The following is a 27,477-nucleotide window of genomic DNA, read 5'->3' as shown; positions in this document are numbered from 1 at the left end:
GAACCTTCAGAGTTTAGGCTTTATTCCATTTGATTGGAGCCGCTTCTGTGGACACACCAGGAAATACAGGTTCAGCTAGGAGTACATAAGCAGTAACGTATACATGTGCAGTTAACCATTGCAGACTAATCCGCGTAAGCACGGAGTTCGATATAATCTCCATTCTCACCAGTCAATGAGCACCTTCAGTTAACGAGCATCAAGTGAACAGCCGATGTCAATAGCAATGCCCCGGGGACAATCACTCGTGCCGCAGAGAGACCTCCCCTTATACGCGAGACGCACAACATGTGATCCCGCGTCATGTCCCTCGATTCACGTTAATTCACCACAGTTCGGAATGAATTTATTGGTGTTTGTCAAGAAAACATTGAAATGCATGGTCATATTCTGGTAGTGACGACACGTTCACATAATTTCCTTGTTCTGAGGTGTTGATTGAAGGCCACGATAATTAATTATAACTTGGTCAAAAATTATCACGTTGTCTCATTCTTGACTTCTGAAACAATCAACATCGTCAAATACCGCTCGTGAACAATTGTCGTCTCCAGACTTGTTTAGTTCTTAGTTACGTGAAATGATTATTCAGAAATATTACCCACCTGAATCTTGTTTTGACCAATTTTGTTAAAAATGTCACGATGATATTTACGTGAATTGAAAACAGAATTTTTCATGTCCATGCATTTCGGTAAATATATTCTAACACTACTATACCCCAAAACAGATGTTGTTCCAAGTGAGCTTATCCAAAAGGTGTGTTGTGAAATGCCCCAGGTAAAGATGGCCTGAACATGACTAATTTGGCAAACCCCCTGAACTGGCTCCTGTCATTGTGGTTATTTTCAGTGAGACCCCTCAGGGGTTTTTTATCAACTTACTTGCATGATTTTAACCTCGCCCTTTCTGTTGATGTGGATTAGGGATTAACCATCTTTTTCTTCTTGTGTATGGCAGCTTAGCTGCCGGGGAAGCTATAATTTCTTGGAAGCGCGACTGTGTCGCTGATGCAGTGCCCCTCCACCAGTGCACACCGGTACTCATTTCGCCGACCTTGGAAGGATGACAGGCTGAGTCAACCCCCTGGTGTCTTAATTCAGCGACCAACGGGACTTGAACTCAGGACCCTGGGATCCCAAGCCACCACCCTAACCACTGAGCCAACACCAGGCTTGGGAAAAATCATGGATCACAACGATTGCCATTTCAAATAGAGTTGTTTTTTTCACCACTCCACTCAAACTTTGTGCACTGAAAACCGACTTGATGTTGTTGCGGATCTGGAAGCCATGGTCACACTCAACATTCAGGTCCTTCAGCTCAGTTATATCGGTAAGTACATGTTTTATAGATAGCTTCCTTTTCCCTCGTCTAATGGGTGATTAAATGTTCATGCGCTGTAATTTATTTTGATAGGGTTTTTACACTTGTAACAACGATAACAACGCCATCTTCACTTCCATCCTGATGCCATAACGATCCCGGCATTCTTCGTGCACGCGCGTGGGCGGAGCCTACCATCGGCATGGCAACCCTTTAGCCAATCGGCAAGGAGCGGGCGTCTCACCCGCCCCGTTTCCGACTCAGCCCAAGCGCCATGAGGCTCGCGGCCGAAGGCGAGGAGGTGGGCGGAGCCTCCGTCGCTTCGGCTCGAAGCTCCAGCCAATGAGCAGAGGGCGAGCACGACACGCGTGCCTCAGCCAATGGGGAGGCGGCCACGAGCCGCGTGGGACCCCTCGTCCAATCAGGAGGGGAGTGGTCAGAAGAGAAGGCCCTTGGTTATTGGTTTTGGATGGACTGAGGGAATGAATCTCGTCCTTTCGCTGGAGTCTGGTTCTCCGTCAGCTCGAGCGCGGAACGCTTCTGGTCTCACGTCGTCGCTGGTGCTGCCCTGGTCGCATCTCGACGCGTCGGATCTCGTCCTGGTACGTCTGTCTCGTCAAAGACCGCACGAGGAGGGAAGGTTTCTTTTGGGTGTGCGTCTGTGTGTGGCCCCTGTCCATAACTAGTAAACTGTTTCGTACTTTTGCTGTAAATTATTTCCCTTTCTTTACTTGGTTTAACTCTGCTCTTTGTGTTCCCCTCGCTGCCTGTTATAAATAAATATCCCGATTTGTTCAATGTGTCGGCTCGTTTTGTGTTTCTTTCATTGGTTCGACATGACGTGTGATTGAGAATTAGTTAAAGCTGTTACGGCCCTAAGGGGACATTTGGACCGACGGTTCTTGGCGATTAAACCGCTCGGAATTGCACACGGAACGAGCGCGCTTAAGCGGCTTGTTCCCTACGAGTTCCATAGAGGGTGAAATTCCCCGGGAGTTGCACCACGTGGGTATTTGGGTAAATTGAAGATTGGCAATCGACCCTACCCCACGTGGTCTATCCATTGGCAAATTTCGGTCCGATAGACCAGTGGTTCTCAACCTTTTGGAGCCGCGACCCCCACAAAAATTTTAAGTTGGGTTTAGCGACTCCCCTCTCGACTCACACTTGAAACGCACTGCAGTGACGTCACTGAGCGCATAAAAAAATCCACAGTGCCTGGAGCACATTGTTCAAGACCTCGGTACTGACAGCTGTTAAAACTAAACTAAACTAAACTGGCATCACAAATTAATTATTTACACTCTGATGTATAACACAGTAAAAACAGCCAGCCGCATTCATAAAAAAAGGCTTCTGTAATTGCAAAGAGCGGTACGTAGCCTATTTATGCACGGGACACAGACTGGAAGATTGAGGGACCCTCTGCTGCAGACAGACGTTACTATCACGCATGACGCTACCAGACGTACACAAACCTTGCATTACTGATCAAAAATATACAAAAAACTAAATCAATTTGGCTTCAAGTACAGTTTTAAATTTTATCATGCAACATGAAGATCATTACATCCTCAACTCTAATGAGCTGTGATCTGTATTTGTTCTTGACAAATGTCGGTGAGGAAAAGATCTTCTCACAAAGGTATGTAGATCCAAATGGAATAAGTATATTGTTATGGAAATGGCCCTTATTGGACTACTAAATATAGGATTAGCTCAGATCCCCCATTAATGCCTGTTTAGCGAAGTTGTGTGGTAAAAGGGACGTTATATGTGTGTCTGGAGGTGTAAGAGACTGTTTTTATGTTCGTACAGTGGTGGTGAAATGAGAGATCCCTCTTATTCCTTCCCCATCCCGGGATCGGCCTCTCCCAGTCGGCTGAGGGGGTGTGGCCTGGAGAGAGGGTGTGGCTGGAGGGAGGAAGTGACGCGAAGGGGGAAGAGTTTTGTCGGTTTCGCCGAGAGAGGCGAGCAAACGAGAGAGGAAACAAAGGCTTCGTAAAAAGGTTCAGTGTGTGGAAACGGTCGCTCTCGAGACGCGACGTGTTTTGGAAGCGAGCGAACGAAGGAAGGACAGTGGAATCTGCCGGTACAAAAACGGCAGTCGGCTTTGAGAGGCTGCCTACATGTGGAGTCGACCATCGACTCGTCTGGGGAGGTGATCGACTGGTTCGGCCGGCGTCTGGCCACGGAGCCTCTGACGATCCTTACTCACCTCATGGCTGGACACGTTGTCGATCCGCCTGTGGAGCCCGGCACCTCAATTTGGGCCGTGTCTGGTGAATGGGCCTGGCCTGGATTTGTATGCTGAACCCTGGAGAGAGATCGGCTGAAGCCCATCGTTGATCTGGCGGACTTATGTCGTCGACATTGCGTGGGGCCAGAGAGCGCGGAGACAGCGTGCGGTGCGAAAGGGGAAAAGGGAGGACGAGCTCCATTTCGCCATGCGGCACGTTCGAGCGGGAGCTCGAATCCGTGGACATCCACCTGTTGCGAGCGAAATTCGTGCTCTCGACACTGTCCTCTCGTCCATGAAACCTCACCAAGTACTCTGTCTTGTCTTGCATGCATGCTGTTTGTCTGTCTGTCTTTGTCTGCATGTTGTTTAAGGCATATTTCGGTAGCGACCCCCTCGAAACCTGTAGGCCGTGGTTCCCGAGTTAGGAACGGATTGAGGATTGTTAATAAAAACATTGTCGTGAATTTTGCTTGTGTCGTATTCCCCGATGTTCCCCAATAAATCGAGTAGGTTTGTATGAAGTTGCCGCTATGGATCAATTCGTGTCGCGTCGAGGAACGATCCGTTCGATTGGCATATAAAACCAAAATGGTTACAGACTGGCAGAAAATGCTCGGCATCTGACAAAACCAGTCTGTAACCAGGGGTTCTATTTCCCCAACTGGCAAGGTACAAGGATTACGTTGGTATCGCGATTGAAGGTGCGTGACCCAAGGCCTGTGCTGAGCCGGCCGGCGTTATAAACCCCGGAGACGGTGGTGGTGAGGGTGGCGCCTTGGACCGAGTGAGAATCCCGCCACCCTGGATCCGCAACAATATCAATTGCAGCCTTTGATAGTCCTGGGTATTTTGCGGCCACTGACAGCCAGAATTCCTCTAGTGTGGATGAGGCAAAAGCGGTCTTTAATGTGCGGTCAGAGGAGAGGTCCAAGAGCGCATCCTCAAGCTCCGATGACAGGTGTCGGGCAGATGAGGTGATGAAAGGCTGGCGTGTCCAGTCGTTTCTCTCTGGGGTGTCGTCTTTTGGGAAGTACCTATTGAAGTGACCAAGCAGGCTTCTGAGGTGAGTAGCAATAAGTCCTTTTATTGTTTGGATGCTTATGTCAAATTTGTCGATGAAGTCCTCGAGCTCAGGGAACATTTCCACACTGCCTTCTTCGACTCGCGCTGCCCACCGCTCAAGCTTCTAAAGGCCCAGTCACACCTTGACGTTTTAGCCAGCGATGGCAATGTATTAAAATGTATGTAAAACGCTGGCTGACGTTGAACTTTTGATGTTTTTTTTTTAGGATTCGGACGTATTCATAACGAGTTGGTCGTATGCATAACATATTAGTAATGGACACAGAACGTTTCGTTGTGTTATAGATAACTTATACCAACGAATGCTGAACCTATTGTCGGCCGACACAACCGATGCCCAACGATAGTCTAACTTAGGCATAGCGCGTTGCACGCATCGCCGACGATGTCGTGACGTAGCCTATTAAAAGGCTGACGCACAACGATTCGAATCATAACTGCCGTAGAAATGGAAGTGACAACATCGCGGTCACACCTTGGCGATCTTGCCAGCGTATGCCGACCTCTGAAAAATGTGTCTAAAACGTTGGGGCACGTCAAATACGGTATGAGTAAGTTTGGTATACATGAGTACAACGCTAAAGTACGCTATCATACGTCGTAGTAAGTAGAGTACGTCAAGAAATTTTAAACATGTTCAAAATTTTACGACGTACTCGGCGTATGACACACGTTCCGCATGTGATGGGGATAAGTTTTACACACGATATGCGGACGCTTACACACGTCCACAAAGGATACTTATAAGCTACTCATAAGTCGAAACACGTCGCGGTAATGTCTTTTTTACGCAAAACTTATTTCTAACTTATGTTTGACGTGCTTTGAACCAATTCTTTACGTAGTCCCAACACACATCGACGTATGTAGACGTATTACAATGACGTCTTCCGGTTGAGAAAAAAAAAAAATGAACGTGTTTCTAGCTTACAACTGCCATATAAAGACGTGTTCCCAGCGGTTTTGGGAATTGGTATATAAAAATGCTGCTCATAAAAGGGGAACCCAACAGTGTTTTCGAGTCCTTTTTGAGTCGATGTCCATGTCAGCAGTAACAGTATCAGTATCAGTATCAGTATTAGTATTAGTATTAGTAGTAGTTTGTTCATGTTGGCAGTAGTAGGTGAGTGTGAGGGGGAGGGTGTGGGTTATGATGGATCCTCCTTGCGTTTAACGATTTAACGATTTAACGATTTAAATGATAAACTCAACGATTTAAATGGCTGCATCTCCACTATTGAAAGTAGACGCTTGCGCTCAACAATTGGATTTTTTTTACACTCAACGACTTTTAAACGGTACCACTCAGCTATTTTCATTGTTTACAATGAACGATTTAAATTGCTGTCACTCGCCTTTGTTTTTTGACGCTGGGGTTTTGAAATTTGAAGCGTTTCTTCTGAACGTGTTAAAACGCTCAAACTTGACTATTTTAAATAGACGCTGCCGATGGACAATTGGAATCATAGCCAAGCTAGACATCGAAGTGTGAACATCCTCGTCATGCCCAAGAAAAGTTTGAAGAATGCTGCAAATAAGTGTCCTGGCCGTGGCCGTGGATGCTGACGCAAGTACGATCCATTATACCGACGTCTTTCAGCCTATGAGTAACTTAAAAGTAACGTCTGTCGACGTGTGGCAACGATCGCGTAACGTGCCAACAACACGTTAATCATCGGTTAGAAATAAGTTTCGGGTACGCTAAACATTACCTCGGCGTGTCTCAACTTATGATTAACTTACAAGTAGCATGTGTTGACGTCTGTCAACGATCGCAGACCGTGCATACAACTTGTGGCCAGCGTAGCGGAACGTGTGAGTCATACGCCGGCATACGTCGTGAAATTTCAAGCATGAAAAAATTTGAAGACAACCAAAAAGTACAACGTTTAAAGCCAGCGTACAATGACGTATGGCAGTGTTTTTCAGCGTGCTCTCAATGTTATTAAAACTTACCCATAACGTATTCAACGTGTGCCAGCGTTTTAGAAAAAAAAATTCAAAAATCGGCAAACGTTGGCTAAAACATCAAGGTGTGACCGGGCCTTAAGTAAACGCTGTAACCTTGTCAGAAAGTGTGAGGACATTGGTGTTTGGGCCTTGGAGAGACAAGTTTCGACTGTTCAGTTTATCAAATATGCCTGCCAGATATGCAAGGCCAGTAACCCATGTGGGGTCGGTCAGGTGGTCAGCGAGGGGGGGGGGAGCCGCATTCTGAGAGGAAAATGCGAACCTCCTCACGCGGTTCAAACAGTCTGGTTAAAACCTTCCTCCGTGATAGCCATCTGACCTCTGTGTGAAATAGTAGAGAGTCGTGTTCCGATCCCATTTCCTGGCAGAGTGTGACAAACAGTCTGGTATTCAGCAGACGGGAATTGATGAAGTTCACTTTAATTGCTGTTTGGAGAACATTGTGGAGTTGTGGCTCGAGGTTCTTGCTGGCGAGGGCCTCTCTGTGAATAATCAAATGAGTGAATTTGACATGCGGCGCCACTTCCAAAACTTTAGCTTTCAGTCCCCTTCTTGTCCTCTGCATGGCTCCAGCTCCATCTGTACACACAGAGATGCAATTTTCCCAACTACGCCCCTCCTCGCGCATTTTACTGTCCAGTTTGTTAAAAATGTCACGACCAGTGCAAGTTCCTTCAAGTGTCGAGCAAAACAACAAATCCTCGAACATTTTCCCCTCGTAGCTGTATCTTGCAAAAACAAGTAACTGTGCATCACTGGAAACATCCATTGTTTTGTCAATTTGGAGGGAAAAATCTTCCACTTTTCTTCACTCGGTCAATGAGCCGCTCTTTAATGTCGTTGGCCATTTCACCAATGCGCCTCGCCATTGTGTCATTAGACCATGGAATAGTCTCAAGTGTGCTCGCTATTTTTTCACCATGCATAGCTCTGGTCATTGCAATCGCTGCTGGGAGATCAGGCTCTCTGCAATAGTATGGGGCTTTTTGGATTGAGCAACCAGGTATGCCACTTCATATGAAGCCAAAAGGGCTTTGACGGGGATTGTAGAGTGCTCACATACAATCGTCTTTTGGCTCTGTAGTTCTCCCTCCTTACGACGAAAAAAATCTAATGGTTTGTCAATGTAGGATGGGTGTTTGGTTTGTAAATGTCTCTTCAATTTCATCGGTTTCAAGCTTTCGTGAGTAAGCACTTCTGAACACAGAACACACTGTGGATATTCCACTTCATTTTTGGCTCGGCATGTGAATCCGTACTGCAGAAAGTCAGTCTGATATTTCCGACGCTTGTTGGAGGCCAAATCTGCCGCCGGCGCCTTACGTTTTTCACTTGAACTTGTAACAGTTGGCCCACCTTCACATGTGTTGTCTTGGTCTGCATCTTGAGCTGGCAGACGTTTTTTGACAAGCCACCGATCCATATTCAGCCACCTTGCAGGAGTTAGCTAGCGCGAACATTGACTTTCAGCACCCGCCACCGTGCTGCGCTCACACACACACACACACACACACACACACACACACACACACACACACACACACACACACACACACACACACACACACACACACACACACACACACACACACACACACACACACACACACAAACACATTTCACTTGCTGCTCCAATCCGTTTCATAATGACAACATTATAACATTGGTATGGGAGATTTAATTGAAAAATCATTTTCAAAAAATATTTATGAATTTCTTTATTATATATTTGTTTTGACAACCTTCCCGCGACCCCCAGGTTGAGAACCATTGCGATAGAGGACCTGTCGACTCCAGACTTGTCCGGGGCGACGATCTGAATTCCGGGCGATCGGTCGAGCCGACTTGCGGCTCCATCCAGCGGAAGGACCGCGGCCGATACCCGGCACCCGCAACAATATTGCCTCGCTGGCTGCCACATGCAAACCCTGTGACCCACACCTCCCCCCTCCCCCAAGTAGATACTTTTATATATATGTATGTGTATATATATATATATATATATATATATATATATATATATATATATATATATATATCCTTCACTTGTATACATTTAATCAACAATATTAATAAAAGAATTTACCTCACTAAAATAATTAAATCATTATTATTTTATCAAATGCAATGCAATTGGAACTAGTTTACATGAAAAACAACCAAACTTAAATAAAAGGTGACTATGGAGTCCAAATACATTCTCACAAGATCTGATCAAACAATCGGCCAAATATCCCTTGTTTGACATGATGGAAAAAAACCTTCTAAGCACGTTCCACAAAATCATCCTTTCTTGAACAAATTCTGCCAAATCTGAGTATCTGAGATGAAAAGACATTGTGACCCATTTCAAGTGGTACATTGATTGTCACCTGGAAAGGTATCCAAGATTACAGGGAAACTGAAATCATCAACTTTATGATACATACTCGTACGAAAACCATTCTCTGTCCAACTCTAACCAACACATCCAGATATACATCAACTGGACAATCATTACCACTCCTTTTTGCAATCAGGCGATCTGGACTAGTCTTATGAAGCTACCGATCAAAAATATTATAGTTACTGAAACTGTATGCGAAACACCTTGCAACCAATGCCCACAGAAAACAGCTACTAAATATAGGATGAGCTCAGATCCCCCATTAATGCCTGTTTAGCGAGGTTGTGTGGTAAAAGGGACGTTATATGTGTGTCGGGAGGTGTAAGAGACTGTTTTTATGTTCGTACAGTGGTGGTGAAATGAAACGAACTAACAAATCAAATGTTAAGTTTTTGAACACTGGCCATATTTTCCATCCAATCTCATGTAACTTTGTTAAATAGATTCTCCATGGGTAGGCTCTCCTATTTGGGAAGTTCTGTGTCAATCGCTCAAGTGGTTTCAAACAAAACTAATTTAAAAGTGAATATAGGAGAAAAATGGAGGGTGGAAGAAAATACAATTGGGTGCCTCGGCTGACATTCCACAACACGTTCTTGTTTGTGATTGTGCATTTAAGTCCTCAATCGGGCTGAAGATGTTTGATCTTTGGCATTTGATGTTTGCCACGTAATAGGTTTGATGATGCATATTACAAGTTTGACAGGATATTGTACCCTTTTATAGAATATCATGAATGAACTAGTAAGTGATTACAGGAAATGTCACCTGTGCAGGGCGTTGTCAAATGATATATATAAAGCGTCAAATCCAGAACACGTAAAGACCTGCACCAGGATTGAAGAATCTGTTTTACACAAAGGTAGGAATATTTACTACACTAACTTCACTGTTTTTATTATAACATTTTTTTTGTTACCTTTTGTTGTAACAATTTGTGAAAAATTAATCAATTACAAGACTGTCCCATAAAATGACACAACATGCATCTTTGGACAGAACAGCAACATGGATTTTGAGAAACTAATTTGAGTAAAAACTGAGAAAAGTTAAACAGATTGGGAAAATAAAATTTTATATGTAAAAAAACAATAGAAATGCTGAAAGGCAGAAATATTTTTTTATCAAATGTTAATTTCAATTATCATGGGGATAACTCAAGGGGAGTCAACATTAATTTATAAAATGCAAGGTCGATGAGAATTTAACCATCGACCTCCCAGGCTCTCATCGGATTCTACAAACATACAAACTACTACTGAGTGAGATATGGTTTAAGGAGGAGAGTAACTGGAGGACAGGATTAGAATGCTACAAGGTGTATCGGTGTGATAGGAAGGAGAGAATAGGAGGAGAAGTAACAATCTGGGTAAAGGACAGCATTGCATGAAGAGAAAAGGGTGACATTAAGGAAGGAACAAGTCTGAAGATGACAATGGTTCACGAGCGGTATTTTACGATGTAGATTGTTTCAGAAGTCAAGGATGAGATAATGTGATAATTTTGACCAAATTATAAAAATGATCAACATGATGTGGTACGAGTGATGGGTTATTCGCTGCAAAATGTTGAAAACCAGGTTTCGTTCAACAACTTTCAAAATTTGACCTTTGCATAACCTTTAAAGGTCACAAAACAATGTTGTGGACATTAAAATAAGGAAACAGGATACGTGCTATAGCTTATTGGAGTTAGTTCGTCAAAGAAGGTCGAAAACCCGGTTCAATTCCCACAACTTTGAAAATTTGACCTTTGTGACCTTCAAAGGTCAAAGGTCTAGGATTATGACCTTTGGTGCAAAACTTCCTCCGGAACATTCCAGGAACAATATAACGTCATATCGGCTATCTGGCATTTCACACTCCTCGGATTATCCATACTTTGATGAAATCAGCGTAAAAACAAACTTGAAGGGGGCACCACGGGCGAGGTGTTGGAGATAGAGAAAAATGGTTTCAAGACTTTAGGTGGGGAATGACCTCAAGATTATGCATAAAATATATTGTCATCCAAGCTCTCAAATTTGGGCGGTCATATGATTTTTATGTCAGAATTCGCAATTTTCTAAGTTTATGACCTTGTGACCTTGACCTTGGGACGAAAATGAAAAATCGGACAACGACAAGTTTGAGATTATTCATTTTGCTATTCAAATACCGAAGAACTCATTCCACTCAGTCAATTCCCGAGGAGAAGATAGATTTTTAATCCGACTACCCCCTAAAAATGGCTATTTTTTAGGCGTGGCTCCACCCACAATGGGCCTAGCCATGCCCTCATCCAGTAAAACACAACGAGACATTGATATCGAACATATAATCAAGTTTCATCAAGATCGGATCAAAGTCCATGGAGTTATGCTCTAGACACACAGACACACAGACATAACAAATATAGTGGTCACTCTGGCTGGCGCTCGTGAACCAATAAATGTCGAGGATTCTGTATGGGTGGAGATTAGAGATTGTAAAAACAGTCAGATACTGGAAGGATGCTTTTATAAGGCTCTGGGTGTGAAGGAAGAGGAGGAAGGAGAAGTACATGAGGAATTCAAAAGGGCATGATGTGGTAAGGAAAGAGTCTTGATTAGGCCAAAAAAAAAAATGTTGCATTGGCGTAACGGGTCACTGAAAAATAGGGTAGGTCGGTCGGGATCTTTTTTTTTTTTTTTTTTCCTAATAAATCCCTCCCAAAATCTCCCCCGGCTCGAGTACCACCCTTTTTGTCGGCGGGTTCTGTCCGAAACACTTCCGGGTTTTTGCGATCGCGATCGCAATCAACAAGATACTTGAAAACGATAGCAAAACAACAAAAATAGCAATAAAATAGGGTCGGCAAAATTTTTTGATAGCAAAAAAACAAAAAAAAAACGTAGGGTCGGCGGAATTTTTAGGGTCGGGCGGGTTACGCCAATGCAACATTTTTTTTTTTTTTTGGCCTTATGGGGGATTTTAACTTGCCAGGGATAGATTGGGTCCAGGAACAGGGAAAGGACAGAGCGGATGAGGATTTCGTAGATTTAGTCCAGGATTGCTTTTTAACCCAGTTTGTAGATAAGCCCACGATTGAGAGTGCAGTGTTGGACCTCCTTTGAAGTCATCACATCATCACACCATTTGAAAGCCTTTATCCCTGAGCAGGGGTCAGTTTTTTGTGGGCTCCAATCATGGTACCCTTTCTTGAGGCAATGTTTTTACAGCCGGATGCCCTTCCTGACGCCAACCCTTTCGTCGCCTTCAACCCTGCAGGGATAATTACCAGTATACTGGTGCTCATTTCATCGACCTTCAGGAGGATGACAGGCTGAGTCAAACCCCCTGATGCTAACTCAGTGGCCAGCGGGGCTCGAACTCAGGACCCCAATGATCCAAAGCCACCGCCTGAACCATTGTGCCACACCAGGCTCATTTAGACCTCCTTTTAAGTAACGATCCCAATATGGTGGAGGAAGTGGAGGTTGGGAAGTATGTAGGAGCAAGTGACCATAACATTGTGTGTGCAAAGATTCTGTTAAGGGTTGGAGTTCAGGATAGGAGGGTAAGGCTATTAGATTTCAAGAAGGTAAACCTTGAGGGTATGAGGAGAGAGTTGGGTGATGTACATTTGGAGACTCTAACAACAGGACATTCAGCACCAGAGAAATGGGAAACCTTCAAGGACCAAATGTGTACAGTGAAGAGTAAGTACATTTCAATGAGGTGTAAAACTAGAAGTAGAAAGAGGCCAGGGTGGTTGAGTAGTGAGACAAGGAAAGCTATTAAGGAGAAGCAGAAGGTATTTATTAGGTTTGAAATATCAGACGCCTATCAGAAATATCAGAAATATAGACGCCATAGAGAGGGTTCAGCGCAGGGTTACTAAATTGATTCCGGGCCGAGCTCGACTTAGCTATGAGGAGTGGGTGAAGGAGACAGGGCTTTATACACTAGAAAGGAAGCGGTTACGAGGAGATATGATAGAGTTGTTTAAAATAATGAAAGGTAGAGATAAAATAAGTGAAGATGCATTATTTAACAGAGTAGGCAGTGATATGGCCAGGGGCCATAGCCAGTGTGACCACTCCTTGGCTTTTTTACAAGATCTTAGCCATTCGTTGTTCACCTTGGCGTCTTGGTTTTCTATAGGTTTTCTTGGCATATAGGTTTTCTATTATCATCGTGTTTCCGAAACCTTGTGAATTATTGCCTTTTTTCATTGGCTCACCTTGGCATTTATAAAAATGAGGAGTGGTCACACTGGCCAGAGCCTGAGAGTAAAGAAGAGGAGAGTTGAGATGGTAGCAAGGTAGGGGACTTTCACTCAGAGAGCAGTTAATGCATGGAATGGCCTCCCTGGAAGGGGAGTGGCAGCAGAAACAGCAGATAAGTTTAAATTAGAATTACATAGGTTCCTGGAAGTTGTGGAGATAGAGGGGTGTAGGGATGTTGGCAGGACTTTTTGGTAGTTTCAGCATTGATGGGTGATTGTGTGCATGTGTACAGAGTGCTTTTGTTGGGGGCTTGTCAAGGGGTGTTGTGTGGTTGATGTATATTTTTATACCTCCTCCCCTGAGCCCATGCCCCCTCCCCTGAGGGGAAAAAGAAAAAGAAAAAAAAAAGAAAAAAACTTTTTAAAAATATGAAAAATAATCATAAATTAATTAGTGTAAAAATATTGACATTTTCTTCCTTGCTCTTGGATCTTATGTAGATAAATTAGTATGGTGTTTGCGCAGGCATGATGGGCTGAATGGCCTCCACCTGTTAGATTTCCTTGTTATCCCACCCTCCGGAGGGAGGGAATGGTATATTGTAATCGTCCGGTTTGTTACTTAGCGAAATCTTCAATTTTTGTCAAGTATGTTGGTCTGTTCCGTTTGTTGGTTTGTTTGTTTGTCCGGTCGTCTACAGCCCAAACGGCTGGACCAGTCCTTCTTCAATTTTTACACCTGATAGGCAATCCACCTGAGACGGTCTGCGTCCAAACCCCGTCTTAATCGGACTAAACGTCGCGACGTGACGTCACACAACGTGAAAACACATTTTTGGACATAACTCGGTGACCGTAAGTCGTAGCGACTTCCGGTTGACGACAAATTAAACTTCATTCAAATATCTAAATGATTACTAAATGCATCTTTTTACAAGTTACGCATCGTTTTCACAAGCGTATGACGTCAAAGTTTTGCCTCTTGACGTCATTTTAAAAAAATATTTACACTCGTGTGCAGCCGAAACTACTGAAGCAATCGTTCTCAAATTTTAACACGTGATAGCCAATCTTGCTGAAATAGTCTGGGATCAAATCACGTCATAATCGCACTTAACGTCACGATGTTACGTCAAAAAAGGTGAAAACAAGCTTTTGAACATAACTCAGTAACCGGAAGTCGTAGCGACTTTCTGTTGACGCCAAAACAAATTCAATGGAATATCTAAATGTTTTAAAATGCATGTCAGTACAAATTATGCACAGTTTTCGCAAGCGTATGACGTCAAAGTTTTTAGCTATTGGCGTGATTTAAAAAAAATTCTATTCGTTCTCCAGGTCACAATTCTTAACCGATTTGGATGAAATTTTAACGGCTCATAGAAATCCACAGTGCAAAAAGATATGTGACTTTTGGTGATGTTCAAGATCAGGATCTGGATTCTGCATCACTTTATATTATCGCCCATTATAAACCAAGGGGTAATTTTGTGAATTACACATGGCTATTTCTCAAACAGTTTTGCACTTATTATATTGAAACTTCTACTGTCTATTTATGCATGTAATATTAACATGTGTACAAAGTTTGATCGAAATTGACCCAAGGTCAAGGTCAGGGTCACCCAAAACATGAAAAACACACATATAAAATACATATAAGTTTTTGTTTGACAACATATTTCAAATCTGATAACGGGATCGTAAAGATGGTTGAAAAGCAATGTTCCTAGGTATTTTCAAATATTTTCTACGATCAGAATGAAGGCAACAAGCACCGATGATAAGTTGTTAAATGTCACATGGTGGCTTTAAATGAGTTGTGAAAATTTTCAATCTGCTGCCGTTACCACGACAACGCGCGCCTGATAATTGTTATTTGTGATGTCGCGTCATTTTATTAATGTACGAACAAATAAACACCACACATTCCATGACATTACAGCTTGGACCACCACACGGAAGGGTCAACTAATTCGCCAAGTGTCGTGCTAAGCACGATTTTTCATTTGTCTGTTTGTTTGTCTGTCTGTCTGTTAGCAACTTTACGGCAAAACGGCTTTAGCAAACACTATCAAATTTAATCCACAGGTGGGCAATAAACCTTGGACGACCCCATTTACTTTTGGGTCCAATTGGATCAAAGGTCAAGGTCAAGGTCACGAAAAGATCAAAATCGTTTTTCGCTCATAACTTCGTCAAAAATGGTTTAATTGACTTCAAACTAAGACTAAAATATTCCTTATTCTATTCCTTATAATCAACATTCAAGTTAAAGATGTATCAAATCTAAATTTGATCCCCAAAATAACTTTATGCCTTAAATGGGTGGGATTTGTTGTGCCTGGTATTTCCTTGAATTCTGTTTAACCTTTTATAAAACAAAAATTAGGTGGAGATCACAGTGTGATGTTGAATCGCCCAATTTTCACAACTTTACATGGGAAAGTAAGAGTTCAGCATCAAGAAAAAAAACTTTCAGGATTTTCACATTGTGAAGAAACATCATGAAAAATCGAAAACTCACGAACCGGATGAAGCAGGTATGGGGTTTAACCGGTTTGGGCTTGATTTTTACATCAGAGAGAAAATATGAAACACTGTCACAAAACATGAGTTTGACGCTTGTTATTCACTTTGGTGGTTGGGGAAGTATCACAGGGTTTGCCCGGGGGCAGTAAAGTAATACAGACGAGGTGTTTAATGTACAAGAATGGAGTCGAGGGGTGAGAATCATGTGTGTGACAGGATTGTCCTTGTGATCCATGATTCCCCCAGTTCCAAGTCAGTAGAAAGGGCTGTGATTAAAATCACACCAAACTTTCCTTCAATGTTTGGAAAGTCTAAAACCATGACAACGAGAGGGACCAGTTCAGCTGATTTGTAAAGTTTGATGTGTTATATCTATCTGAACATCTTGAGCCTTTAACTTCAAACATTGTAAGTTTGCTCACTTGGAGTGCTTACTCACAAATATCCTCCAAACACCAACACAAAGGCTTTGATGGTGAACTTGAAGGGTCTGAGTTCCATACAGTTGTTTGAGCACCTGATGGCTGACAATCCATTTGAATTGTGCTGTTGAAATGAAAATAAAGTCCAGTGTGTATCTGAAGCAGGCAGGGTGGTCATCACTTGCATTGTGGGAGAATTGTGGTGAAGAAGGCTATGGTGGTAGAAATGGAAGTTGGATTGTGGCACGCATGTTCAAACGATTTTGGTGTACAGATGCAAATTAGGCGTGTGGCAGCGTGTGCCGGTCATGTGAGGAGAAGATCATGTAATGTGAAGAAAATGAGGAGAATGGGGAAAGAAACCCAACTTATCCCTCACAACACAATATGCCTTTGTAACGCAGGAACAACAAGAGAAGGGCCCCATCTGGAACAACTACAGTAATAACAACATAACTACATCGGGAACCACTATACACTGATGAGCCAAAACATGATGACCACCTGCCTAATATACGGTTGGTCCTCCGTGTGCCGCCAAAACAGCGCCGACCCACCGAGGCATGGACTCCACAAGATCCCTGAAGGTGTCCTGTGGTATCCTGCACCAAAACATTAGCAGAAGATCCTTCAAGTCCTGTAAGTTGCGAGGTGGAGCCGCCGTGGATCGGACTTGTCGGTCCAGCACATCCCTCAGATGCTCAATCGGATTGAGATCTGGAGAATTTGGAGGCCAGGGCAACACCCTGAACACTTCATCATGTTCCTCAAACTATTCCCGAACAATGTGTTCTCACATTCCAATGGATTTCGATGAAACTTGACCACAACCTTCATCATCTCCCAAAGTTTGTTCATGCTTTTTAAAAAATCCAGAGGTATTTACTTTCCAAAGGTATCTAATTATTTTGTACGTTATCCACATCTACCAGGGGTTCCCTGTTTTTCTTATCCAGCCGCTACCAGGTGAGCACCCAGGTGTATTGTCGTTATTTATTTGTATACAGTGTCAACGCTTGTGGAAGAGCTAGTCACTGAAAGGACAAGGGCATAACATAACAAAAGGGGGAAGGGGGGGCCCCAACAGCGGGGTTGAAGGGGCTGGGCGACTTTGACAAACAATGGGTGTGGGGAGAAATGAGGGCAGGAAGGGATGCATGGGGTGGGCAAGATGGATGGAGAATTTTTCCCAGGAGGGAAAAAGATTTTGGATGAGGTATCATCTGAGATGAACAGCTATCGTGAAGACCTGGAGAGAGGAATCAGATTGAAGAGGATGTGGAAGTTGATTCCACAGGTGGGAAAAAGGAGGATCGAATGGGTGGAGGTGAACAGTGATTCTGGATATATATATATATATATATATATATATATATATATATATATATATATATATATATATATATATATATATATATATATATAATATATATTTTCACCAGAAGGGGGTTGATGGTTTCCCGTGTGTCCTGCAAAAACCTAGGGGCAGTGGGGGGTAAAGCACGGATAGAGCAGAGGGTGAAAGACCAGAAAGGAGGCAGTCGAAGACAGAGAGACCACTGACCTCTCTGCAATGGTGCAGTGATAAGCCCACAAACTCAGATTCAGAGCGGGAGTTTCCGATGATCTTGACGGCCTTGGTTTCCATGACGGAGCTTCGCATGGTGTGACTCAGGGGTGCTAGCCCAGAGGGGAGAGCCGTTGTCCATCAAGCTAAGGATGAAGGAAGTCCTTGAAGGTGGATAGGAGTTCAAGTGTGCCAAGGAAGGACATTGTATGATGGAGGATGCGCAGTCAACTTGCTTTGGACGTACTCGCATTCTTTGTTGACGTACTCGCATGGTAATTCTGGTAATACGTACTTTATCAAGGTGCTGGAATTTTAATTGCATAAGCTTTCTAGACATACTTCGTTGAAAAACGATAACGTGTAAGTACTGTTGCGGGGCCAGACGTCGGCTGCGAGCACGACCGCGAGATGGAGCTGCAGCGTCGGCTCGAATGATCGCCCGGAATTTAGGTCGTCACTCTGGAGAAGTCCGGATCCGACGGGTCTTGACTGGACCAATGATTGCCAACAGGTCACCCGCGTGGAATAGGGTGAATAGCCAAATTTCTTTTTACCTAAGTATCCACGTGGGGAATCGACCGGGGAAATTCACCCTCGACGGCACCCGTACGGAACGAGCTGCTTAGCGTGCTCGTTCCATGTGCGTCCCGAGTGGTTTGATCACCGGGTTCCGTCGGTCCGATTGTCCTGTTACAACGCGATGGCCAGCTAATTCCCAACACGCAGTACGCTCAGCCAATGAAGGAACAGACAGGAACGAGCTGAAACTTTCAACAAATGGGGATATTTATTGAATTGTAATGGGGAAATGAGGGGGAAGCATGCAATAAGCAGAGCTAAACCGATTATTATTATTATTATTAAGCACGTAAATACAGGCAAAAACACATACATTTCACTACTGATCAGACGGGCCCACAGACACACACACACACACGCACACACACTCAATGGTCTTTATTAGGACCTTCAGCTCGGAGGGAGAGGTGGGTTGAAGACCAGGGTCTAACTTGGACCTGTCCGCCTCGTGCGGTCTTCAAGTCGGTCGATCCGGCGGAGGCAAGACGAACCCGGACACCGGTGGGCGACCCTTGCGGTTCCTGCGGGAACTGGCGTTCCGAGAGCTCTCTGTTGTGGTGAGGAGGAGAAGGGCGGCGTTGACCATGACCAGCCAGACAGGCTCCCTGGGACGAGCGCCCCGGCAAGACGAGAGGTCCAGGTCGGGGAAATGCTCTTCCGCTCCTCTGCTCTTTCTCTCCTCCCTCCTCTGCCCTCCTCTTTTGTCGAGGAAGGTCCCTTATCCAGGAATGTCGCTTGTCGTCTCTCGATCGCGAGGATTCTCCCCTCTGACCAGCTTCTGGCTCCCCTTTTATCCATCTCTGCCAGCCCGACCCCTCCCCCCTTCGGTCCGCGGAGAATCCCGGGGCTGTTTGTGCAGCACTCCCGCAACGCAACGATCATTTCTGTTGTCATGCGGAAGATTAGGTTTTCCAATAAAGGGAAACCCTAACTTTAAAGATAAATCACAGCGCATGGACATTTATTTACCCATTAGACAAGGAAAAGGAAGGTATCTATAAAACACATACTTACCGATATAACTAATCTATAGGACCTGAATGTTGTGTGCGATAAGTTTCCAAACTCACCTACCACCAGGTGGTGTTTGCGGCCCAGGTTTTGCACGTTCGATGTGGACAGACAGACAAATAAATAAACGAAAAACGTTCCCAAATTCAATACCCTCTGGCAAGTATAACGAAGTAAAGTTAAAGGAGGACAATAATAATTCAATTATAGGGAGGTGTTTTGTTTTTGTACGAGTAAAAAGCTTGCATTGTTGTCATTTTCATGAATTATTGTTAACTGAACATATTACCAACTTGTTTATGAAAACATTATTAAATATTTTCATGGTTCACTCCTCCTTTCCTCAGATCCTCATTTCCGAATATTCCATCTGGACCCCTTTTACCCTCTTCTATACTTGTAGGATCCCGGAGGACAAGTGAAACGATGTCTGTGTTACCATTTGTGGTGTTGATTGGACTTCTTGGGTCAGGTAAGAGAGTGAAAAGGATGAGGTGTGTGTGTGTGTGTGTGTGTGTGTGTGTGTGTGTGTGTGTGTGTGTGTGTGTGTGTGTGTGTGTGTGTGTGTGTGTGTGTGTGTGTGTGTGCGTGCGCGTATGTGTGTCCTCCATAACGCCAAAACCATGAAACCGAGCAGCCTGAAACTTTGCATGCAAACCAAGGGAGCTCAAAGGAAGTGCAAGAGTGAAAATTGGGTGTTTGGGTTAACTAAAACACCCCTTTTGAAGATAATTACCGGCCTTATTTAATTATATCCTTCATCAGGCGATCCTCTGCCATCGTGTTTTACGACGTGGGAAAGGGCTTTCTCTTAAGAATGTACAATGTAGCTGTTTTTTGCTTTTGAGTGGCCTCGCATAAATTTGAACTTGAATTCAACTTCTGTTTTGACTTTTTCACAGTCTCTAAGGTTGCCTAACACTCGATTGCAGCAAGGTTTCTGAAAATGGGTTTTTTTTAAAAAACGGGTTTACGTTGTGTTGTGGATTTATTGTATCGGTGTGTCTCCACAATCATTTATTAACAGGATTTACATTGTATCGGCCGGGGGTCGGGTGAGAAGGCCACGAGGGGGTGAAGCTATCTTGGGTTCCCACCAGACTCGAGAATCTCAGGCCGTCGCACACTGATAACTCCGTGACGCGGCGGGTCCCTAATCGACCGTGAACGCCAAGAACTCAACCACGTGACTTAGGGTCCTCCGTCTAAATTGGTTACCAAATTATAATCACATGACCTCATTACCGGAGGACATGCCCTCGGTACGCCTTGTCTGAACTGGGTCACCTTACCGGCTCAGATGCAGCCGAGCGACACTGCCAAGGATGTACTGGCTAAAAGAACGGATCGTTGGGAATAAAGTCCTGGCTCAGCTTGGATACGGACCATGCTGGATCAATGAAAGAAATGACAAAAACGAGCTGGGAACATTTCTACACAATCATTTATTAATAGGCAGGCGAGGAAAAATATGTGGCACAGTGAACGTAGTTTATTGTTGTGTGTCGGCAGAGATACAAAGAAATGTGTGGTGCGTCAAAACAAGCAACTTGCTAAAGCAGATACAGAGCAGACCTATCCCGATATAATTATTCTGCAATCTTAACTGAAGCGAGGACAGGCGCCATGACACACACACACACACACACACACACACACACACACACACACACACACACACACACACACACCCCGATGAAGAGGAGATAACGAGAAGAAAGGAGAGGAGATGAGACTAATGGTCTTGTAATACCTTGCACGATTGACCGACCATGCCACCCAGTACGTTTTGGGGGGATGCTCCGCTGAACGATCCCTCCTTGATAGTTGGTGCGTCGTCTTCTGCTTGGCTACGGTGCCGGTAAAGCACCTGCGCTGATCCAAAGAATGGGCGCAACCGTCAGGCATGAGGGAGGGACTTTAGGTGGAGCCAGCGGCGAGTGGGTGGAAAAGGCAGAGTCGAGAGTGAGCAGGTGGAGTGGCAGATGGGATCAGGTGAGTGGGTGGAGGAGGTGGAGTCGAGAGGGAGTGGGCAGAGTGGCAGACGGGATCAGGTGGGTGGGTGGAACCAGCGGCGAGTAGGTGGAGGAGGTGGAGTTGAGAGTGAGTGGGAGGAGTGGCAGCAGCATGCGTATACAGAGACTGATCCAATGCCAGACAAAAAAAGGATGAGGATGACCACTACTCCAATACGGACGGCTTCGCGATCCATCATTTATAGGCCCTGCGGTGCAGGGTGGGGCACCACCCTGAAGTGATGCATCATCACCCGAATTGGGTGCTCCCATTGGGCCCTGGCCACCACACGGCCCGACTGCCATGGCCAGAAGCGGCCTCATTGGTGCATCCAGCAAGACCTCACCAGGCTGTGGAATCATCTTGCTCCGCACCTCGCGATATGAATCGCCTTGCACCGAACTCCGGGGCTGTGCTCCGGCGATTGGCTGAGGGCTGCATCGGTCCCGCATGCCTGCCCGGGCACACCTGGCGCACTGCGGTTGATGCCGATCAATGTGCTTGTCCCGTCCGTACGCTATGCGGCCTGAGCGATCCGGGCCGTACAGCATGCCTCTACTTGGTGGCACCTTCATCGAGGCGCAGGTGCGCGAGGATGTCTGCCATCCGCGGGAGACATTGGTGGCCGTGATGGCGAACGAGAATCAACAGTAAGACGCCATTGTGAACCAACGCGCAGACCCGAACAAAGATATGCACCATGCGCGTCCCGTACATTGCGATTGTATGATGCCATTGTAATCAGCACGCAGAATAAAGACATGTGCTATTCGTGCCCCGTTCTGTGCGATGATAAAATGCCATTGTAATCGGTGTGCAGTCCCGAATGAAGAGGTGCGCTATTCGTGTCCAGTACTGTACGATGATAAATTATCACGGGGCTGCGCGTGGGTCCTCCATTGTGCATGCGGTTATCTATCAGAGTGGTGATCTTCACAGGCAGCTGCCTGCGTGGTGCCAGCTCTGATCTGTGTCATGGATTGAAAGAAAGGATTGGATATAATTATTAGATGCAGAAATGGGTTAAAAAGAATGTGCCACGTGCGTCCTGTACGGCGTTGGGCTTTTATTGTTTGCTTCCACGATTCCCTTTGACACCGTATTCTCGCAGACATACTTTCACACAGCAGAGGATGCTTCCATCATCCGTCGTGTGGTTGAGGCTTCTGCTGGCCTCCCCGAAGACGCATACTGAAAGTGAAGGGTGTGGCTGCGGTTTTTACAGGTGGCTGTCTGGGTGATGTGCCTGCTTTGATTTATTTCAGGAATAACAGAAAAAGAATAGGAATGAAGATAGAGATATAATCAGACCTCACTATGAGATCCACGCAACGCACCGTCCCATTTGACCCATTAGACACGAGGGAAAGGTCTAGCTGCACATATATTAATGAAATAACTGTCTGGAGACCACTGTATGATGGATGCCATTGCCTTGGAGGCATGCCGTTTCCACAACCGCAACAATATAAAGCAATGCAAGCTGAGGAGCTTCCATGTGCTTCCAAGCAGCTTCATGACTTTATCTTGCGTTTTATTCGATTTCTGTTTTCACTTTTGGTATTTGCTAATGTAGGTTCAGACTCCACTAATCCAATTTCCGTGAAAATCCGTTGACATTTGATTAATTTATGTCGTAAAGAGATTTGTATGGGGAATGTGAGGCTTCTCAAATGTTCTTGGCAGCCTCATGGCCTTGCTTAACTCTGATTTGGTTTTTATTTCCATTTTTAGCTCGCCTGTTCGAAGAACAGAGAGCTATAGCGATACCCCCGGCGTGAGGGTGAGCGTCAGCGTGAAAATGTTAAAGTTTTTGGTGCAAGTTATTTAGATGCTTGCCATTCATTTAATGTGTGTATGAGGATGCTGATATTTGGCATGGAGGTTCCTTTGGGGTATATTATTGATGAAGTGAAGTTGAAATAAAAAAATAATTTCAAATGTTTTAAATTTTTGAACTTAACTTGTTTGTAGCACATCAACGTTAAAGTTTTTTTTCCTTTCTAATGTTTTTATCTACCACACTATTTTTTATTGATTACAATATACAAATACATATATTGCTTTAAAATTAATTGGATCAGACTTCACTGCAATGCTTTATAAAAAATATTATTAAATTAGTCTTTTAAAAACGATAAATGTATAAACAGGCGAGCATTGGGTGGCTTTGACACCAACTCTGGTTTTTACCCCTCAGCCAGAATTTGGCAAAGGGGTATTATCGTCACAGGCGTTGTCCGTCCGGGCGTCTGTCAACTTTTGGTTTCCGGCAATTTCTAGGAGAATGCCTTGTCCGATTAAATCCATTTTTGCAGCTGGTGTTGGGGCTGGGTAGAGGAAGGTTCCTTTCGATATTCAGTGCGATGCGATATCCAATATGGCGGCTTGGGCAGCCATCCTGAATTTGGTTTCCGGACAATAACTTGAACGGCTTCACACATTGATTGTATTATAATGGGGGTGGTTAGAGGAAGGTTCCTTTCGATATACAGCACAATCCGATGTCCAATGTGGCGGCTCGGGCAGACATCTTGAATTTGGTTTCCGGACAATAACTTGAGAACGGCTTGACAGATTGATTTTTTTTTTATTTTTTTTAATTTTGCAAAGCAAAAATAAATATCAAATGACATCACAGATGGGGTGCTCTGCTTTTCTTTTTTTTCTTCTTTTTTTTCTACTTGCACTTGATCTGGTGGTGTGTGTGTGTGTGTGTGTGTGTGTGTGTGTGTGTGTGTGTGTGTGCGTGCGTGCGTGCGTGCGTGCGTGCGTGCGTGTGCGCCGTGCTGCGATTTTCAATATGGCCACCATCTTGAAATTGGTTTGTGTCAAGGGGCTGAGGGGTTACGCCCGCTTTGCGGAGCTATTTTTACCCCTCAGCCGGAATTTGGCGAAGGGGTATTGTCGTCACAGGTGTTGTGCGGGCGTCCGTCCGTCCGTCTGTCAACTTTTGGTTTCCGTCAATTTTGAGGAGAACGCCTTGTCCGATTAAATCCATTTTAGCAGTGTGTGTTAGGGCTGGGTAGAGGAAGGTTTCTTTCGATATTCAGTGCGATGCGATATCCAATATGGCGGCTCGGGCAGCCATCTTGAATTTGGTTTCCGGACAATAACTTGAGAACGGCTTGACTTATTGATTACATTTTTGTGTGATATAATGGGGGTGTTTAGAGGAAGGTTTCTTTCGATATTCAGCGTAATCCAATATCCAATATGGCGGCTAGAGCAGCCATCTTGAATTTGGTTTCCGGACAATAACTTGAACGGCTTCAGACATTGATTTTATTCTGGCGAGGTATAATGGGGTTGAGGAGAGGAAGGTTCCTTTCCAAAATGGGCATGCTGCGGTGCGTGCGTGTGTGCGTGTGCCGTGCTGCGATTTTCAATATGGACACCATCTTGAAATTGGTTTGCGTCAAGGGGCTCAGGGGTTACGCCCGCTTTGCGGAGCTATTTTTATAGTTGCTGACAGATTCAGACTCGACTGCAACAAGTTGTGTGAAAGTCCGACTAAAAATACCTTTTTCATAAGGTAAATGCATTAAATCTCAAATAACAGAGATGAACCTTAAAGGGACACCATATTATTTAATCCATTCACTGCTTGACCTCACACCCTGTCTCATAGAGGGACTGCTTATCCATAGTGTCTGCCAGATCTGTGTCTGTATTTTAGAGGTTCAACGAGTTGCTCAACACGGAATCAAAGCAAATCTGGTGAAAAGTGGACGTATTAAAATAATGTTATAACGTTTGCGTGGACGAGCTGATGTACCACGTGATGCATGCACAGACGAGCAGGCAACGTGGTGGATTATGTGCAAAGTATATTTCATGCTGAATTAAACTTTGTGATGTCTTCAGGATTCATGCTCCATCGTCATTACATTAAACAGAAACTCTTTTGTGAAAAAGTCATGATTTGAACAAATTCATTTAATTTCCTTAACTGCTGCGGGTGGTGAAGACCGGCTTTTACAGTTTAAGGTATCCTATGTGGTGTGCTGCCACAGCCTGGCCAGCCGTTCCTCATCCACCATTTACAACCATGCTTGTTTGAGTGCATATGCCACTTCCTGAGCACCCTACAGTGTACGGTGGTACAGTTCCTGTCCCGATCGGGGTGTACAGTCGGCAGATGCTACAAGGTAGAGCATATTCTGATAACGCGTTTTCGCTACAACAGGATTTATTGCAAAAACAAAAAACAACAACAACAACAACCATGCTACGTCATCCTGAGTGAATTGCTCACTCACTGCAGATGATTTTGCCATGCAATGTCATTCAGAGCGAATGGTTCGTGCTCCGTAATTCTGATCGAGTCGTTTGTGCTCCGTCATCCTGGGCGAGTCGTTCATGCTCCGTCATCCTGATCGAGTTGTTCGTGCTCCGTCATCCTGATCGAGTTGTTCGTGCTCCGTCATCCTGATCGAGTTGTTCGTGCTCCGTTATCCTGATCAAGTTGTTCGTGCTTTGTCATCCTGAGCAAGTCGTTCGTGCTCCGTCATCCTGAGCGAGTCGTTCGTGCTCCGTCATCTTGAGCGAGTTGTTTGTGCTCCGTCATCTTGAGCGAGTTGTTCGTGCTCCGTCATCCTGAGTGAGTCGTAGTGCTCCGTCATCCTGAGCGAGTCGTTCGGCCCATCCTGAGCTAGTCGTTCGTGCTCCGTCATCTTGAGCGAGTTGTTCATGCTCCGTCATCTTGAGCGCGTCGTTAGTGCTCCATCATCCTGAGTGAGTCGTTAGTGCTCCGTCATCCTGAGTGAGTCGTTAGTGCTCCGTCATCCTGAGTGAGTCGTTCATGCTCCGTCATCCTGAGCAAGTCGTTCATGCTCCATCATACTGAGCGAGTTGTTCGTGCTCCGTCATTTCGAACGAGTGGTTCATGCTCCATCATCCAAAGCGAGTGATTCGTGCTCGGGCATCCAAAGCGAGCGATTTGTGCTCGGTCATCCAGAGTGAGTGGTTCGTGCTCCATCATCTTGAGTGAGTCGTTCGTGCTCTGGCATCCTGAGCAATTGGTTCATGCTCTATCATCCTGAGTGAATGTTTTGTGCTCTGTCATCCTGAGTGAATTGTTCAAGCTTTGTCAGCCTGAGCGGGTTGTTCATGCTCCGTCATTCTGAGCGAGTAGTTCATGCTCCGTCATCCTGAACGGTTTGTTCGTGCTCCATAATTTTTGGTGAGTGGTTCATGCTCTGTCATTCTGTATGAGTGGTTCATGCTCTGTCATTCAGAGCGAGTGGTTCGTGCTCCGTCATCCAGAGTGAGTGATTAATTGTTCAGTCATCCAGACTGAGTATTTCGTGCTCCATCATTCCGAGTGAGTGGTTCGTGCTCCGTCATTCTGAGCGAGTGGTTCGTGCTCCCTCGTTCTGAGCGAATGGTTTGTGCTCCATCATTCTGAGCGAATGGTTCGTGCTCTGTCATCCTGAACGAGTGGTTCACGCTACGTCATTCTGAAGGAGTTGTTTGTGCTCCGTCATCCTGAACGAGTGGTTCGTGCTCTGTCATCCTGAACGAGTGGTTCGTGCTCCGTCATCCTGAACGAGTGGTTCGTGCTCTGTCATCCTGAACGAGTGGTTCGTGCTCAGTCATCCTGAACGAGTGGTTCATGCTCCGTCATCCTGAACGAGTGGTTCGTGCTCCGTCATCCTGAACGAGTGGTTCGTGCTCCGTCATCCTGAACGAGTGGTTCGTGCTCCGTCATCCTGAACGAGTGGTTCGTGCTCCGTCATCCTGAACGAGTGGTTCGTGCTCCGTCATCCTGAACGAGTGGTTCATGCTCCGTCATCCTGAACGAGTGGTTCGTGCTCCGTCATCCTGAACGAGTGGTTCGTGCTCCGTCATCCTGAACGAGTGGTTCGTGCTCCGTCATCCTGAACGAGTGGTTCGTGCTCCGTCATCTTGAACGAGTGGTTCGTGCTCCGTCATCCTGAACGAGTGGTTCGTGCTCCATCATCCTGAACGAGTGGTTCGTGCTCCGTCATCCTGAACGAGTGGTTCGTGCTCCGTCATCCTGAACGAGTGGTTCGTGCTCCGTCATCTTGAACGAGTGGTTCGTGCTCCGTCATCCTGAACGAGTGGTTCGTGCTCCGTCATCCTGAATGAGTGGTTCGTGCTCCGTCATCCTGAACGAGTGGCTCGT

General features: G+C 45.0%; 1 long non-coding RNA gene across 2 annotated transcripts in view; it reads left to right on the top strand.

Annotated features, from left to right (window-relative positions):
- Positions 1-359: 359 nt before the first annotated feature.
- LOC147013757 (uncharacterized) overlaps positions 360-27,477 on the top strand; it is a 34,222-nt gene continuing 7,104 nt past the window's right edge. For both annotated transcript variants that reach the window (XR_015050502.1, XR_015050501.1), the window contains exons 1-4: positions 360-1,928; positions 8,382-8,579; positions 9,785-9,870; positions 19,714-19,782. This is a non-coding gene — a long non-coding RNA (uncharacterized LOC147013757). The remainder of the gene's footprint in view (positions 1,929-8,381; positions 8,580-9,784; positions 9,871-19,713; positions 19,783-27,477) is intronic.

This window comes from Eptatretus burgeri, chromosome 13 (assembly GCF_056783735.1).
Source record: "Eptatretus burgeri isolate ZD-2024b chromosome 13, Ebu_testis_v1, whole genome shotgun sequence".
In the NCBI taxonomy this organism is placed as follows: Eukaryota; Metazoa; Chordata; class Myxini; order Myxiniformes; family Myxinidae; genus Eptatretus; species Eptatretus burgeri.
This window is presented reverse-complemented; position numbering and strand designations above follow the sequence as displayed.